The sequence below is a fragment of the Molothrus ater genome, chromosome 14 (genome assembly GCF_012460135.2).
Source record: "Molothrus ater isolate BHLD 08-10-18 breed brown headed cowbird chromosome 14, BPBGC_Mater_1.1, whole genome shotgun sequence".
NCBI lineage: Eukaryota > Metazoa > Chordata > Aves > Passeriformes > Icteridae > Molothrus > Molothrus ater.
The window spans coordinates 7,793,311-7,810,076 of record NC_050491.2 but is presented as its reverse complement, the minus strand read 5'-3'; the positions used below and the strand labels follow the sequence as shown (position 1 = coordinate 7,810,076).

Sequence of the window (16,766 nt, the reverse complement as noted above, 5' to 3'; positions counted from 1 at the left end):
CCTGAAGTGTAAAACGGTGACTGGCAACACAGTCTGAAGGAAAAATGTCTCTGGCCCAAAATCTGATGAACAGGTTGAACCAGGGAGCATGCCAGAAAAATCTGAAGGCAATTGTGCCTGTCTAATGCTACAAGGAATCTGCACGGTACATTTTCAATGTCTAGTGTTGAGAGGAACTCAGGTGTGGGAGAAAAAAGATTCAAACCTGCAGCAACAGAGAATAATATTTCTTGCCTCATCTCCCAAGAAAACAGCAGAAGACTTGATACATGGGGTTAAAAGTGTAAACAGACAAGATCCATTTCCTTTCAAGCATACATTAAAAATATGACTACACTGCAGAGCAAAGAACTAATTCTGCAAATGTAATTTCCTATCTCCAGGAACTCTCTAATTTAATTGTATAACCTCTTTCATAGGATTGTCAAGATCTATCTCAAAACTACCCTAATTGAAAGACTCTTATGCAACTTCAATCCTTGGGTAGATACAAGCTTTCTTCTAATTCTCCACCCAAATTTATTCATGACCAGTTTAGAAAATTTGACCTAGTGCAGATGCTATCTTTTAGCTTATTTTTTTTCCTGCCCTCTTGCTATATAGTGCCAATTGTGTGCAAAATACCCCAATGTAGCCTGTCCCTTCACTGTTTCACCTGGCCAGAGCTAAAGAGATGATGCTCTTTAACCTCGCTTTGTACAACAGTTGTGTTTGTGTAACCACATCTCTCGCTCTCCTACCACTGGAATTTAATGTTTTCTTGGCAGGGGTGTCTGGAATTATGCAAAACATCAGTAAACCACTCCAAAAACATTGTGGAGCTCTTGTACTGACACCCTGTATGATGATCTGTACAATGATCGTTATCACATTGCTCTGAATTTCTCACATTATTTTCCTTTGGTATCCAAGGACATCAGTGGTCCCCTTCCCAGCTGCATCTCAGTGCTTGCTCCCAGGTATCTTCTGAGCAAACAGTGCATCCAGATCTCTCCCTTCTGTCATGTACAACTGAAGGGCTCCTATTTCACACTGGAAATTCTTGTTACTGGTCTCCATGCTTACGACTTTACTTGACTTTGCACTCAGCACTATTAAATGCCATTTTATGTCTATAACTCCCAATCAACAAAGTCATCTAAATAGCTTTCATGTGATAATCTGACCCTCCTCTGTACTGACAATTCCTCCCAAGTTTTTGTCATCCCACACAGCTCCTGGGCACACACCCTGCACACAGGTCAGAGTGGATCCATTCAGCAGGCCCAAGCCTGGTCCCAAGGGAGCAGCACCACCAATCTCCCTCTGTCCTGGTGACTTTCTCTGAATATCTCTTTCCATTTAGAGAACTTTATTTGCATGCAATGGTTGTATCTTCTCTTTGGCCAGGTTCTTTTCTACCTTTCAATTCTTGTCTTGAACCACTATCTTCATTTTAAGCCATAACATCCTGTGGGGCATGGTATCACATACTTGACTTTAGATAAATGACATTCCTACCCTACGCGATATAAATAATCTGTTATACAAAAAAGAAGTTAGATTAGTCTAGCACAATCCATCTTTGATCAAATCTTGTTGTAATTTACCCTGCTTCCTCATTATTTCCATGCCTAATTATTCTTTCCTACAAAATACGTCATAAGACGCTGGGTACTGTTGTGTTCAAACCAGCTGGCCTAACATTTCCTGCATTGCTTTTTTATTTGCTGAGTCTCTAGGGACTCCCTGTAAAGGACACAAATGCTTGCTCTCTTCTGCATCTGAAGAGCCATGGGAGAGCCTTGCTGCAAGCTTTGCAAGCCTTGTGCCACTGCTTTCAGTATTCCAGGACTGGGATTATTGGCACTTCTTCATTTGTCTCACCAAGATATTTAAGTTTTGCCTGTTTTCCCTGGGTTTTTTTGAAACCTTTGCTATGAATAGCTTTCACTTGCCTGCAGATTTGTCAGTAATTACACTCTGTTCCAGATTCTACAGAAGGTTCTGCTTTCATGAGAAAGTTGTGTCATTATTTAGAGACATCAGTTCCCCTTCCAGTTTAGGCATGTCTAATTTCAGTTCTGTGCAAATTGACTAAGTGCAGGTTTTGGTTGAACCCAAATAAGCTCATTTGAACCTAAATAAGAATGTCCGTACACAAGGTCACATCAGGTTAATCAAATCACTTTAAAAACAGACTTAAACTGAATTGGTGTAATTTCCCCATGTAGGCACGGCCGAAGACAATAAAGGAATATCAAATAGGTCAAAGTCTCTCATTAATTGCACACACCTTTGTGGTTTGACTGAATCTGGTGATTCTGAGGCTGGGCAGATGTGCAGCCAGCATGCCCAGCTGTGCACAGAGCTCCTGCTGGGGCCTGTCACCACCTCAGCCTCCCTTAAATCCGGGCTTAAATGAGACTGGAGTAACAATAAGTATGGTCTTGCAGGACTTTTCTACAGGGACATTGCTCCTTCAGCTTATAGGACACAGGACATATAGGCCATATTCTTTTGGTCACACCAAAATAGCAGTGAAACAAGGCAAAAAACCTAGAATGGCCTCAGCCTGGGCTGAGGATGGGACAGAGCTGGTGGAGCTACAGCCAGGAAAGCTGATCACCAGGGCCATTGTGGTGGCCTGAGCATGGCCCCAGCTGAGCCAGGACTCACCCAAAAGAAGGGGGTCATCCAGGTCCTAACAAATAAATACAGTTGTTTACCTGCCTCACTTCCCTGACAGAGATTTGGAACTGAAATGGTAGAGAGGTCTATCATTTCAATAATACCAGAAAGCATTGGTTCATACTATTTTGGTGTTTGTAAGCTTTACTGTTCTGTTTAAAGCCATATCATTTCACTAGGATCTGTAAGCGTTCCAGTACAAGCCTGAATTCAGTTATTCTAATATAGGCACACAGCTTATTCCCCCAGTCTTGAAAGAATGATCTATGTTGGCATTAAAACCTTTGTACCATTACATGTGAATCTTGGGAGGTTGAGTAATTTAGGACAAAACAAAGCAACTTCTGTTCACAGACAAGCCTTGGCTCCAAACCGTAAAGACATCCTACCAATATTTTGATACTACTAATGAGCAGAAGTTGGATTTGACATCAGTATCTCTGCAATGTAATGCCACTTCCTCTATCATGAGACTTTAATTATGAACTACTCATTTGCTAATTTTAATCTTTAACTCTGAGCTATTTTTGTATACTTGATGTATGTCTTAAACCAGAAGAATAATTTAATACAGATATAGTTTCAGTGGCTAAAACCCAGGAACCATCACATATCTTACTAAAGTTTGCAGTTTATAAATACATTTCAAACCAATTTAACTTTTTCCTCTAAATCAATTAATTGTAATCCACAACTAGGAACAACCAGGATAAGTGAGCAGCAAGCAATCACTCCTAAAGCCATGTTCATTTTTCCTATTACCTCTTCCAAAAAAATTCTAAAGATTTGGTACTACACATGTTTAACCCAAGAGATACGAACGCCTCCTTTCCACACAAATTTCAGTTTTTGGGTTTTCCTGGAGCTTCCTGTCCTCATTAGTGCCTGCTGTGTTTCTCAAGGCTCCATCAGCTGCAGAGTCCCAAGTGCAGTTGTTCTGGTCCTCCCTGGTGCAGCACTGACACTCAGGCTTACTCTGATTAGCACATTACAGGAGAATGATCTAGTTATTTGGGGTTTTTTAATACAGTTTCTAAAAACCCAAAATCCAATGTATTTTTCTGAAATACATGAAATTCAGTCAGAATGTATTATTCTGACTGAATAACTATGGTGAGGGACTGCAGCCTTGGAAGTTAATAAAAATTACACAAATTCCCAACCAAAACACCACATTGTCAGACATTCAGTACCAGGGCTGCACACTGCGTACTCTTGGAAGTGTCCGCAGCTTCAAACAACATCCCTTACATCTCTGAGGACTGTGAAGCCTACACATCAAACCCATGAAGAGCTAGCTGTCTCTTTAAGCCAAATTCACATTTGCAGAGCAAGGGATTAGCCAGCAGTGATCCAGCAAAATAAGGACAGGGGAGCACCAGCATTCTGCTCAAAAAAGCAGGAAGTGACTCCTAAGATTTTCTCATGGATACACCAGAAAGTCTCATCCCTCTAGTGAAATCAGCACCACAGCTTTCACTGCACTCAGCAAAATAAACTTCAGCTAATAAATAACCCTACTCTCCCCCAGGCAGGTAAGGCATGGGGCATTTCAACAGCTTTGATTTCAGGGCATTATTTCCGGAGCTCCCTCCCTGCTGAAGGGGACAACTTCATCCACGGCTCGGGGTACTTGGCACTCGAGTGCCAGTTCTGTCTCCGAAAAGGGACTGATGTGCTGGACTTCTCCAAAATCCACTGAGCAGGGACCTGCCTCCTGCCCTCGGGGACTGTGGCACTTCACAAAGGACTACAGCAAACCGCGTGCGACACCTCACTGATGAATCACACAGGGCTCAGCTCCGACCTGCGCTTCCAGTGCGAGCTACCCAGAGCAATCACTTCACAATTTCTGCCACTAAGAACCAAGGCGTGGAGTTACCATTCACAAATCCGTGGCTGAAACATGTGAGGGACTTTCAAACCGTTCTTATTTCCCCACATATAATGTAAACATTCTGTAAAATCAAATGACACAACAACCCTGGTGGGAAGAATGACTTTTCCACCTGGATTTTAGATGTTACCTTTAGGTGCAAGACTCATTTTGGAGGTTTTTCTCCAGCCTATTTCAGTCAAATACATTCCACGAACAACGAACTTCAAGACAGAACGAGAAGGCTGCGATCGCACCCATTTCAGTCTCCTGAAAATCAGCTTCCCCTCAATCCCAAATCACCGCAGCTCTCAGCGGTGCTCAGCCCGTGGCGGCTCCGAGCGCCGCGGTCCGCGGGCGCTGCGGGACGGGGGTGCCGGTGCCGGCTTCGGGATGCGCTCCTGCATCCCAGTCCCGGGGTCCCCTTCCCGCCTGCCCTCTACAGCCAGAGCCCCCCCGGACACCCTGCGCTGCGTCCTCGGCCCGTCTTGATGGTCCATGGGTCCATGGATTTTTAAAGGAAAAAACCAGAGGACTTGCGGCTGTCAGTTTTCCTTTTCAGAACTTACCTGGGACCATCCTGACAGTGTCCGAAGGCAGGGCGGAGCGGCGAGTGCCGCGTCCCGGCCCTGCAGCGGGGGCTTTTCCCACGGGCTGCAGGTGCGGGTCCCCTCCCTCCCTCCCTCCCTCCCGCCTGACCCGGCAGGGTTGGCGGCCCCGCGGCCGTACGTACCGCCTAGGAAGATGCGCGTCCCGGAGCCGCTCTCAGTGCCATGCCCAGCCCCGGCGCGATGTCCCCCCGGCCGCAGGGGTTACCGCTGCCCGCGGGGTCCCGCTGCCCGGCGGTGACATGGCATGAGCGCGGCAGGCCGGGGGCAGTGCCGGGGATCCGCGGCGATGCGCGGCGGTGGGCGCACGGGGGGCGAGGGCTGCGGGACTTGTGAAACTCGGCTGTGGCGGCGGCCGGTTGTGTAACGCGGCGGGCTGGGCCCGGCCCCCGGCACTGCACAGGCGCGCTGCTTCCCCGCCCCGCCGCCACCGGCACCCGCCGCCGGCCGCCGCGGGCAGAGCGCGGGGCGGAGCGGAGCGCCCCGCACGGGAGGAGCCGCGCACCTCGGCGGGCGCGGGGCCCGGACGGGGCCGGGCCGGTGGAGCGGGCGGCGGCGGTGCCGTGCACCGGGAGGAAGCGGCGGAAAGTGGGTCACGCCGCCGATGCGCGGGTACCGGCCGAGGGCTGGCCGCGGAGCCCTGCCGGGACCGGCCTGTCCTCCCTCCGTGCGGAGCGAGGCCCGGCCCCGGCTGCCCCGACGGAGCCGCAGCCGTTCTGCGCTCCCCGCCCGGAGCGCGGCACCGGCTCCCTGCGCAGTACGAGCTGTGCCCTGACGGGATTAGTCATCCCGCATCGTGAGTCACCCATTTAACATTTGCCGCTTCCTTCCTCATAGGTTTTTTGGTTTTTTTTTTAATTCCCTTTCTCCGGTGTAACTGTTTACCCTCCTCTCCAAGGACAGCGGGCAGCTCCTTTCCCTGCCCGTGACTACAGAGCCGCAGCCGGCGGCAGGAGCAGCGGGGTCCCGCCTGCGCTGCCACGGTGTCCCCGGACAGTCGGGCTGGGGCCGCTGCTCGGAAGTGCCGTGTGGTCCTGCCCATCGCCAGAGTTTGGTTTATGCTCCTCTTGTATCTGGAAGCAGTAGGTACCAAATCTGGGGCATTAAGACTCTTCTGGAGTCTCTTCCTCTCTCTTCTCAAGGCACCAGCGCTGCGCTGGGAAACCGCTGGTTGACGCCACAGCTGGGACGACTTGGGAGAACATCGCTGGGTCCCAGACTCCGGCCCCGGGCTACTCCAAGCAGCTTCCAAAACAGAGTGCACTCCCTTACCAGCAAGTTAATTTTTGGGGTCCTTTCCCCCCTGTCCACTCCAAGCAGCTTCCTCCTGGAAAGCTGCTCCTTCACCTATGCAATGCTGGGGGATCTGCTCCCTCTGGGAGTATGTTACTGCCTAGTAGCCCTTTCCCACAGCTGGCATTCTCACCGCTGGCTTTCTTTGCTCAGCCAAAATTCCTGTTCCTCTCCCAGCCCTCGTTCTGCAGGAGGAAAGGGGCAGGCACGCAGGCAGCCTGCACGGCCCCATTCCCACATGTGCCAGTGTCCCAAAGCACAGCACGGGGGACAAAAGCACAACCCACAAACACAGCAGTGGACAAACGACTTTGCTATGGGGCCATGAGGTTTTTGATATGAACCTGATGCCAGTGAGGAAAGGAAAGTGATGTTACAGCAATAACCCTGAGGGACATCAGCTGTTATTGATGAGCACAAGTAAAAGGGCACCTTTGCACACAGTTAATATTTCTTATTTACTTTGCTATCGGAGGCAAAGAAAATAGCTTGGTTGTGCCACAAGTGGCAAATCTCTTTTTCTCACTTAGAGTGGGTCATGCGAAACACAGCAACCCTTCCCTCATTCATGTGGTAAAAATCCTTCCTGTTCACTTTCAGGCAAGACACCAACAGATGTCAAATGCAGCGTTTCTCTCCACTTTTACCTGGGTTCAGGTGTGCCTCTGCAGCCTGCAGTGCAGCCCTGTCCAGCAGGAACCATCACCAATGGGATGGATGGATGTCACTGCCTCCCTACATGGACATGCAGATACACATTTGGGGAAGTAGATGAGTACCCACAGATGGATGGGTGGGAAGCACAGGCAGGCAGGATGTGGCCCCAAAGAGGCTGTGGCAGGTTTCCCCTCAAGGTACAAGTGCTACAGCCATTGCCCTGAGCTGTGCTAGCAGCTGGCCAGGGGTGCTGGGACACTTCCTTGGCCACCCCCAGTCCCACAAGTCTGACAGGCACAGGAAACAGCATCAACACTGCCTTCTAATAAAGCAAACTGTTCAGAAGTACCACTTTACCTCATAAAAAACCCATTATTTGCTGACCAGAAAACATGTCTTATTTGAAGTGTTCCAGCACCCCTGCAGCCCCCGGCAGGTAGAGCTAGCAGGCTGGGCAAATAGAGGGGCCTCTCCTCCTGCAGCAATGGTGAAGGAGTTTTTATATCAATTACTTTAATTATCTCGTTTAGAATAACACACTTTTCACCAAGATCTTTCCAAAAGTTAAGAAAGAACAGGGAAACAGACATTTCTGCCACTGCAAAATTCACACATTGTTCAGCAAGTTGTGGCATTGGGCAGCTTTGGCTGTGCTCAGCAATGGTTGGCATAGCCTCAAATTTGTTTATATTGTTAGTTTTTGACAGTGCTGCATTGCAAAGACATGCCAGCAGCAATAAAACCAAGAGAGAGCTGGTTTTGGCCAGAAAATAAGAACATCAAAGAAAAAAAAATCTTTGTCGCTCTTGCGTATGGTTTTGTATATGTTCTTGTGTGTGAATAGAAGTATGTATAATACATATATCATATAAATATTATATATATATATAATAGATACTATGTACTATATATATAGTATCTATGTATATATAAAAATATGTACATACATGTATATTCATTTATATATGCATATAAAATCCAGCCTGCTGCACTCACTCAGTGGACTGGGAGATCCTGCAGCCTGACAGGCACCACTAAGGAGCAACATAATTAAATGAAGAACTAGAAGGATACCTTGAGCTGTATTTTGGAAGATCACACTCCCATTCACCATCCATCATCCCGAGCAAAGGGCTGTCCAAACTAGCTTGTAAATTACACACTGCAAAAATTCCTACGCAGGAAACGCTTGCATTCCTCGGCGCTAAGTCAACAACCAGCCCCGGTTCAGGATCAGGCACCTCAGCCTTGTCTCCCTCCGGAGTGTGCCCAGAAATCCAGCGTGATGTTTTCCCCTTTTCACACGGCAGTAACCGCGAGGGCTGGGATCACGCAAGCGAGAAGGAAAGAGAGGAGCGGAGATGGCAAAGAGGGGAGAGCAGCCTTGCCTTGGTCCGGAGCGCTGTTCCCGCCGGGTTCCGCGGCGGCCCCGGGCGCGGCAGGGAGCGGAGAGCGGCAGCGCCCACCCCGCGCTCGCCATCGGAGGGTGCGGGCGGGAGCCCAAGGCAGGGACACAGAGTTAATTGTGTCAGCGCTATTGCACAACACTGTTGCCTTGACACTGTGTCATGTAAAGATTTTAAACTGCCTCTTTATTAGTCATCCTCTATTCATTTTAATTGTGCCTGATAAGCAGGGCCATTTCACCTTTGTGTTTTCTGTTCGAGCTTATCGTGCGTATTTATGTCGCCCAAGAGACTTTCAATCTCTTCCTGTAGCGTTGGTAGATGCAGAGGAATGAGGAGGCATTGCCATCACAGCCTGCTGGGTTCTCATCTGTTTGCTTGCTACCTTTTCAGAGCCCTGCTCTCCCGGTGTGGGAATTTCCACAGGTCCTTGATCCTGACCCCAAAAATGCTCCAGGAGAGGCTTAGGTTAATGCATGGGAACCAGGAAGAAGGCATAGGCTGATTGAAACGTGCACCTAACTTTTTTTTTTTCAGGATCAAGTGCTGTAGGTGTGTGCTTAACACCACGGGACTCACTTTGATCTTCTCCCAGGACAGAATTTTCTATGGATTAAATTCTTGCCTCTGAATTAGGGTATTGGTTATTTAACAAAATCAAAGCTGGGAGATGAATAACTAATTATTGGATTTAATGCAAAGAATATAGTGAAAGTTTATGGAATATTTTAGTCTCAATTGCAACATAAAAATATACTGCCTGAGAGTTTACCCTCAGTGTGAACTCTGTCCCTGAAATTCCTTATCTAGCCTTATCTCTGTCAAGTCTGAAGTTTCACTGAAAGTTCCTGGAAATAGAGCATTTTCCCTTCTGTGGCATTATGACCTCCTCACCTCAAGCACCCCCTTTTGTGTTTGCTGTGGGAGGAGGAAGGGCCAGGGAGAACGCTGCCCACCTGTAGGGCAGATGGCACAGCTGCTGTCCCAGGACCTGGAGCATGGCTGGCACTGAGGGACTGTTTGCTTGGAGCACACCTCTGCTTCAGGAAGGTTATCACAGTCCTTCTCCACCTGGAGATGGATCTATTCACTGGGTTTATGTAGTTTCACTTTAATTTTCCCCATTTAAAAATGCTCAAAGCTAGAATTCAGGTTTGAGCCAGAATCATGTGAGGAGATGGGTAAAATCCCATTCTCAATTAAGTTCAGAAAAAGGAGCAGAAACACCATTAAAGGCAGAACAAAAAACACATTTACTCCAGTGTGAACAGTATTTCCCCCCTAGCATATGATCTTGCATTCCTGTGGGCTGAAATGAGCTACTTACTGTCCTACACAGCATCTTTGAGGGCCACTTGGAATATTATGCAACTGCTTAAAAGGATTATGAACATACATGAATGAGTTAATCACCATTTAGGACAAAATTCTGCCTAAGCTTTTGAGAACCATCTGGAATTTTTTCATTTCCATCATCCAGCACCTTATTTTGTAGAAAATGGTTTAAGATGGTTCTTATAGAGGCAACAGAAGTACCCAAATTTTGTGTGTATTTAAGGCCCTGTATTGCCTTGTGCTGGAGTAATACCTTGGCCAGATAAATGAATGTATTTATTTGAAAAGCTGAGAAGTGCCCAAGTCACAATTTTGGCCCAGAAAAAGATTAAAGAATACTTTTCATGTGGCTGATCGTACTTCCAAAAATAATTATTGTTTTTGTAAAGGAATAAAGTGTTCTGACTTAACTGCAGTAAAATATTCTCTGATAAGTATTCTTGTGATCTGTTATTCTGCCTAACTCAAAGAAGGGAGGGGGGAAACTTGCACAAACAAGAGCCTGTCTGCCTTCTCCTGCCCATATCCTTACATGAGAGCATACAAGCTAAAGCTAAAGCTCTTTGACCACATTTTAGCTTGATCCCACAGGATAATGTACCTATGAATTAATTTTCTTTGATGCTTGGTTCATATCTTCTGGAGACTGCGCTGAAGACAAATTCAGACTGCTGCATTTAAATATGGGTTAAGTCACCTCTGATTAGTATAATCAGCTACCAAAGAGCCTCTTGAACAGGGACAAAAAATAGAAACTTAATAATAATTATGTTAAAGGCACAAATCCCACTGAATTCAGCAGGCAGAGGACAAATGAGCAGAAGGAGCACCAGGCAGCAGCAGCAGCTGCAGTATTGCCTTTGGATAGAGCACAGAGGAAGAACAGACAAGTCAGTGCAGAATTACTGTCCATCATCTGCAAGTGCATCCTTCCTAATGAATCAGTGGTTACTAGTTAGTACATGAAATAATCCACATTGATAAACACTGATATTTCCTATTAATATTTAGCTGAAATTTATTCATGCGAGGTGGTAACACTTTAAAGCTACTCTCTGGTACTTGTCCATTCATAGTTACTTGATCCCATTCACAGCAGCTGGAATTGTGTAGGTCAACTATTCCTTGCACTGAAGGTTTCCACTTTCCCCCTTGGGCCTTTACTCAGGGCACATGCAAAGGTAACATTATAATCTTACAGTTTTCAACATATTGGATTAGAGCAGCAGCTGCTGACGCCAAGATAAAACCCAATGGGCTTCTGGCCAAACATGCCAGATGGAAAGTTCCCCATGTCACCTGGACTTCCTACTCAAACCCAGAGTCTGAGCAGACACCCAGTTTGTACCTGTGGGTGACAAAGGACACCCTTGTTGGGAAGGCTTTGCTGTACAGGAGCTGCTCCATCCATACCTCCCCATCTTTCTCACAGCTACTGTCATTCTCCTCCTCTGTTGTGTCTGGACTGGGCTATTTCCAGAGGGATCCCAGCTATATCCTAATCTCCTCCCCAAACTGGGTAACTGGGTCAGAAAGTGGCATTAGGGTGGCTGTGCCTTGCAGGCAGTTCCAGAGGCTCCATTTGCCCCCTTTGCAGCCTTCCCCCTGCAGACCCACCTGCAATGGGGTGCTGAGAGAAGCTACTGCTGATTTCACTTGGTAAAGAAAGCAAAATCTTCCTTTTCATGACCAAGTGACCTGAGTGGCCCTTTCCCAGCTCTGTACAAGAAGACACTAAAATCAAGATTATTTAAGATGGATAAGGATGCAGCAGAAAGCAGACAGGGTATTTGTGTGGAGAAGACAGTGGGGTCGACACTTCTACCACATCCTGATTGGAAAACACTGAAAAAACAATACAAATCTATCTGTGTAGGTACCTGATACCATGCAAACTCACTCACCTCAAACAACCACTGTGGAAAGGCCAGGCATAGTTTGACAGTCAGATTATAAATGTCAAACAGTGGATTTTTAGGCATAAGCTGGGCCAGTGGTTCTTTAGAAGAACTAAGCAGACTGAGGGTCTCAAAGGACCACTGACAACACAACCCAGGCACTGGAAAGGATAGAAGCCTGAAGCACAAGCCCCAGGGCAGAGCACCTTCCCAAACACCTTCCTTAATGGTCTGTTAGGATACACAGAAAAAAAATAAATATGTGTCCTTCATTCTCGCACCAAAATCAACATGGTTCTTGGGTAATTTCCACTGTTTTCCTTCTGCCTTTCTTTAAAAACACTGAAACTTTCTAAAAAATTTCCTGAATGCATAAAAAGGGTGGATTGATATTCAACAGAGATTTTGCCCAGGGAGCAGCATGGGCTGAAAGCCCTCATGTGTTGCTGAGGCTGTGCCACTCTGCTCATACCTAAACAAAAGCAAGTTAAATTGCAAGTCTATGAGATTTTATCACTGTTTTACCACAAAATGATACTGAAATGTGCCAAAAGATATTCAGAACTGCGTGGGATGTTACTGCACTCTCTACTCACAGAAAAGCACATGGTTTTTCTGGGCACAGGGGAGGTGCTGAACACCATCAGTGAATTGATTATGGTACTGGAAACTAGTATTATGTGACAGATTTTGTCTACAAGCAGTGTTGCAAAAAGTCATCCCTAATAAAAGGAAATGAACCTCTGGCTCTGATTTTCCCTGGGGAAATCAGGTTCATTATACAGCTCTAAGCAATGGCATTTTTGTGGGTCTATAGAAAATGAGTATAGGAGACAGTTGGAATTTCCTCATCTAAATGGGAATCCAAGATCAGTTTTGGTCAGGGCTTGTGATTGGAGAGGGGAGCTACCTAGTGAGCACGTTTTCATGAAAGTCAGGAAGTGTTTTGCAGAAGTAAGACCCATGAAAAATGGATTGCATTTTTGGTCTTTGGACTTGGCTCCTTACTTGGCCCAGATATGGAGGTGATCATGAGGGCAGTTATGTACTGCTACACTTCTCACCCTGACCCCAAACCTCCACTGCACCCCTGACTGTCTAAGAAACAGTTTCAGGTTCTCACCTCGTTAAGAAAGCCCCTCTCACTTATGCCAGGAGAGCATCTCCTGGTGCTCCTTGTCTGGCAAGCCAAGCAGCACCTTCCCAGCACATTGCAGGGAGCCAGATGAGCCTGATGAGGTTTGTGGTGTGGATCTGTTTTTTTCAGATTTTGTTTGGTTTTTTTGGTCTTTTTTTTTTTTTTTTTGGTGTTTATTTGGTTTTGGTTGTTTTTTGTTTGTTTGTTGGTTGGTTTTGGTTGTTTGTTTTTTTTTTTTTGGTGGGTTTGGCTTTTTTAAATTTCAGCACAGTATGCAAACAATATAGTTCTTCAGAACACAGCCTGAGGGCTCTCAGAACACTGGAAACCACTTTTAGGAAAATTCTAGCTTACAACAAACTTTGTTTCAATAAAGCAAAAGGCTATCTTTCTTTGGACCATCATTGCTCTCATTGTGACATCTAGTTTCCCTGAATTTTCATCCTTCCCATGTCCATTTAACACATATGCCTGCCCTTAACCCTGGTGGTGGTGCTAGTTTGCAGAATAAATAATTTCAGCTGAGGAAAAACACAAGCAAGAGACCTCAAAAATAAATGTTTAAAAGTGCAATTTTTCTTTGGAGCTTCAGTCCTTTCAGTGGCAGCACTTTGGGTGACCTGCATTAGACAGCACTGGCACAGAGCACTACAAAAGCAGCACTCCCTGTGGGTTTGCTGCCTTGTCATCATCTCCTTCAGTGAATTCAGACACCGTGCAGCACCACATACCCAGCACAGATAGTGTCACTAGCCCAGCAACTGGTGGCTGAATCATAATGAAACCATGAAGAGGAAACCTGTCACAAGCCCAAGGAAACACTTTATTTCAGTGGAGTGTTTCATCTCCATACAAGGGCTGACATTAAGGAAGCTGGTGAGAGAATTAACTTGTGCCCTGGTCACTGAATGTAGCTTTTTATGCAGTTATTTACGACATAAAAAGTTGATGGTTCTGTTGCCATGGGAAATAGGAATACTTGCCATGACAACTGCAGCAGAATGTGGCACATAATCCACATAATGCACACAGAGCATCTTCCAAAGCAACCGCTCCCATTCATACATCCTACAAAATTCTGTGTCCTTGAGAGCAATTCAGTGTGTGTTTTTCAGGCACAGTGGTTAATCTGCACTTTACTGTGGCATATTTCCTTGTGTCTAATACTATTTATTACTTGGTTCTTACATATCCCTTTCAGTAATACATCTGAAAGCTCTTTGCAAAGGTAATTCCTACAAAAACTTCTCTGTTTATCTTACAGATGAGAAATTCAGGCAAAAAGAAAAAAAATCACATGAGTTCTCACAGAAGAGCAGGATCAGGACTGGTGTTTGTACCTACATCACTCGGGCCAGGGACAGGAGCATTGCAAGAAGGTGGGATGAACTCTGCAGCCAAAATCTGCACCATCAGGGCAGAACAGCTGCTGGGGCAAACTTCAGTGAGCCCAGGGAATCTGTGCCTCTGATCAGACAAGAACTACACGCCACAGTGATCTCCTTGAGCCCTGGTTTGGGCTGCACCTGGGGGGCTGCATGGCTGCTGGACACCGTGGGCAGTTTGGGCATGGAGGGCACGCCCTGGGCCAGCCAGAGCACTGCAGAGAAAGGACTGTGCTCCCTGTAGCATTTTGTTCCAGAAGATGCTTCTGAAAACATCTTTCCCCATCCACACAGTGGAGCTGTGCATGCTGCTGCTGATCAGAGCTGTGAATGGGGAAAGATCTTACACAGTAAAATAAAGCACACAGTAAGCACAGTAACATAAAGCACACACTGTCTTTGCTGAGTTCATCCTGGTCACCCTGCAGCTCCAAGCACCCTGCAAACCTGCACTGCCCTTTGGCAGATGGGTTTCCCCATGCCAGAGCTCGTGCTGCTCCCCAACAGTCACAGCCGGTGACACAGGGCGAGCAAACGCCACCAGCTTGGGTGGCCAGGCTGCACTCACTGTATCCTAAGAGCTCATTGAAGCCCTGCCATGCCTGGTTCACTAGTGGAGCATAGAGTTTTCTAAAATTATTTGCCTTAAAGTAAGTTCTGGAGGGGAAAAAAAAAAAGAGAAAACAACAAATTGTGATCAAGAGTTATGAGTCACCTGGAACACCAAGAATGTGCTTGGAGTAAATATGTGACTGAGAAAACTATTACCAACCCAGACAATAATTATTCTGGCTATTTACCTCTTAACCTTGCCAGACACGTTCAAAAGTGCATAATAAGTGACATCTCTCCTTTATCACAAGATTTAGCCTAGAGGGAAACTCTCTCTCTCTCTTTGAGTTCCCGACGTTAACGATGTTGCTTTTGGCTGTGGATCCATTTGCCTGCTTTAAAAAACAGCCCTGACAACTTTTTTCCACTGTTTAATTTGTGTAGTCACAGTAATTAAATATGAATCTTCAAATATTGCTTGGCATGTTGCAGATTTATCATCAGTCAAACAGTCTTCTGCCCATTTTCATAATTATTGCTGTTCAGATCAAAATGGTTATGTGCTGAAAGACTGTCAATTTTCTCCTTTTAGTTAAGTTCTCAGTTGTTTGCCCTTTTGGCAGTGCTGCATAGAAATTATGTTTCATAATTAAATTAATTTTCATTTGCATATGGAGGCAATAGCTTCCTTTCCAAATTTTTTTTGTATTCTACTTGAAATTGTTTCTTAAGATATAGACTCCAATACATATTGCAAGGAGCCAACATATCCTTCAATGGCATCTTAGGCAACACTGCTCATGTGCAGCCCTGAATGAGTAACAGCACCATATAAATCACCTGGATACTTCAGTTGGTTATGGTGGCCTTGATAGCCAAGAAAGTTTTGCTTGATTGGTGTCTTTAACCCTCCCTGCTCGTGTGGGAGGTAAATTTTGCAAAGAATTAACAGTGACTTCAGGCCTTTGCTCAGACTGAAGGGTTGGGTTTTTTCCATCTCCACGTTGAGCACTTTTACATAATGGCTACCACCAGCTCTGTGTATTTTCTTCAACTTGTATTCCCTGGACAGACCAGCTTTGCACTAAAGAGGAAAGATGACAGGAGAAGTAATTTTGGGCACCCACAAACCCTGGCAGGAGCAGCCTGTGTGATTTCCATGCCTCAGAAGTGCTGGGTGAAGTGTTGTCCATCCCAGCTCCCCAGGCAGGTGGCTGACAATGTTACCTGTCCATCAGTCATGCTGTCACACAAGCTGTTCTCAGTCTCTGCAACTGTTCATGCATTTGTAGCCTTTCTGGCTGTCTTCTCCGCAGTAAATAAATATGCAGCTTCTTGTGAACAAAGTCTTATCAGATTGCAGAAGCCCCTTAAGAATGGTTGAGGTATGAGAACTAGTACAAAAAAAGCTGCAGACAAGCTGAAATACTTAAAGAGGTAAGAAGCCCCAAAGATTTTTTTCACTAAAAACCAGTATTTCATTCTGGGGGGCAGATTACACTTTCATCTATAAAGGTGACAGAGGAACAGGCTGTTCCTGTTGTATGTGCCTTTCATAAGCCCTCAACAAGCACACTCTGTGTCTCACCACCCTGCGGATCCTGGGTGCTCCAGGTGGGTGCTGCAGGGGCTCTGCAGGAGCTGCTCAATGCATTGATAGTGCTGAGAGCTCAGGGGCCTCAGTGATGGGACCAAAGGAGAAGAGAGATTAACAACATGACCTTTATGTTAGGAGGGAACAAGGAGTTTTTCACAGCCATGATTAAGCCCAAGCTTTTTAGTTCCTGCCTGTGAATGCCTGGGACTCACTACTGCTGCCTGGATGGGAGCAAAAGCTCTCCTGATTCACCCAGGCCTGCAGCTCCTGCCCTCCTGGTGGGAAGATGCAGCACATGGTCCCATGCAGCTCCTGAAGTTCTCAGCACATGGCTCAGGGTTTCATTGCAGC

General features: G+C 46.2%; 1 protein-coding gene across 2 annotated transcripts in view; it reads right to left on the bottom strand.

Annotated features, from left to right (window-relative positions):
• Positions 1-5,529, bottom strand: part of PASD1 (PAS domain containing repressor 1) — a 54,818-nt gene extending 49,289 nt beyond the window's left edge. For both annotated transcript variants that reach the window (XM_036402405.2, XM_036402406.2), the window contains exon 1: positions 5,280-5,529. The gene's annotated coding sequence lies outside the window, so the exon portion shown is untranslated. The remainder of the gene's footprint in view (positions 1-5,279) is intronic.
• Between the last annotated feature and the right edge of the window lie 11,237 nt (positions 5,530-16,766).